We start from the raw sequence: 2,186 nt of genomic DNA on the forward strand, positions 1-2,186 counted from the left end.
CCTAGTGTAGTCTGTTTATTTTCGCAACATAGGAGTTAAAGGAAGTCTTTCACTGAATAACGGATAATTCCGTAAGGGCTATTTAACACACTCCGGCTCCTGCTGGGCGGCCAGGAAGACTTGCCGCACACAGTAGCAATGGTAGGGATGGCCACAGCCTGGCAGCCGTCCCTTTCAGTGGTGGGATCCGGCTGCAACCGGTAGCCGGGCTGTGTCCGTCCCGTGTGAATGGACACAATAGTGTCCATTAACAACTACTGTGTGAGGCACAGATTTTGGCCGTGCAGGATTTTGCTGTCCGGCAGGAGCCGGAGTGTGTGAAATAGCCCTAAGGGCCAGTACATCTCCCTGGAAGGAATTGTGCCCATACATAGTGTTTACTCTAGGATTTTTTTTAGGGCAGGGCACTGACCACCAGGGAGGGCACACTTTTTATATTAGAAATACAAAATATATATATATATAACATCAGGTAGTGGACCAACGGCGCTGACAGGTGCAACTACTCCAGCCAATTTAGAAGAACTTGGTAATCAGGTTGATTTAGCAAGTCAGCACTAAATCCAATTTTTAGGACTGCAGCCTCCTCCAAACTCCCTGGACTCTGGGAGTAAGCAATAGATCTGTCAAAAAAGAGGACAGGAGGGGCGCTCCATAGTGCATAAATGACAGTTTTATTAAAATGATCATAAAACCACTTTAAAAAAAAAGAGACAAACAATTGCTTGTACCATAAAAAAGAACGCTGTGGGCTGGGTACCACAAGGCTTTTGTATATACAACACGACCCGGCAAACTCCTACCAGCCGCCCGGAGCACTATCGCCAACCAGGATCACCCACTGGGAACACCGATGGTGAGAACAGCGTGTCGTTGGAAGCCGTAGGAACAGAGGCGTGCAGGGGAGCCGGGTACACACACAGCAGACGTCACAGGCCTCACCCTAACTAGTTTCGTAGTAAAACTTCGTCAGAGGGCGCCCTCTGACGAAGTTTTACTACGAAACTAGTTAGGGTGAGGCCTGTGACGTCTGCTGTGTGTGTACCCGGCTCCCCTGCACGCCTCTGTTCCTACGGCTTCCAACGACACGCTGTTCTCACCATCGGTGTTCCCAGTGGGTGATCCTGGTTGGCGATAGTGCTCCGGACGGCTGGTAGGAGTTTGCCGGGTCGTGTTGTATATACAAAAGCCTTGTGGTACCCAGCCCACAGCGTTCTTTTTTATGGTACAAGCAATTGTTTGTCTCTTTTTTTGAAAGTGGTTTTATGATCATTTTAATAAAACTGTCATTTATGCACTATGGAGCGCCCCTCCTGTCCTCTTTTTTGACACACACACACACACACACACACACACACACACACACACACACACACACACACACACACACACACACACACTGCACTAGGATTACGGCCATTAAACACTGTCATACTCTGTTATGCCCATTACATATTCTGTCGTAATGACAATTACACATTATGGCACACACTATAATTCCTCTTACACATTATACCATATTGCCCATTACACATGATGACATACACTGTAATGCCCATTACACATGATGTCACGCACCAAAAGTTGTCAGCAGCATGTTGGCACGGTGGGGGGGCAGCGTAAGGGCCCACAGTGCCGTGCACAAAAAGGGCAGGTGCATTTAAAAATGGGCAGGATGCAGCACCCTGCAAAAGAAGCTTAAAGGAAAACACTACATACATGGTGCCGATGGTCCCCTCCGTTAACTGTTAGTTCAAAACACATTGCATGTAGTTCAAATCGCGCTGTGTTTAGAGTATCGCATGCGATTGCGCTAGATGCAGTGGAATCGAGTACAAAATGCACATATCGCACCCTGTGTGGGCATCTGAACACTTTGAGGTCAGTTCAATCACTAGCAAATTGCAGATGACAACCTAAAATTACTGTTTTTTTTATTTTTGTAATTGAAAATTTCCTACTTAGAGGACCTGACCCATCCATTGATATTGGTGGTTATAAATGCCTTCTAAATTATAAATAAATAAAAAAGCTAAAATGGAAAGGATTAGGGTTATCGGTTAAAAGTGGCTGGCAATTATCATAGGGTTTTGTTTGGAGCAGAATTCTAATTTTACTTAAATTTACAATTTTCATAGACCAGGTGTACTGAACATATGGCCCTTTAGCTGCCATGGAACTACATA

The sequence above is a fragment of the Crinia signifera genome, chromosome 11 (assembly GCF_055691185.1).
Source record: "Crinia signifera chromosome 11, ASM5569118v1, whole genome shotgun sequence".
Lineage (NCBI taxonomy): Eukaryota > Metazoa > Chordata > Amphibia > Anura > Myobatrachidae > Crinia > Crinia signifera.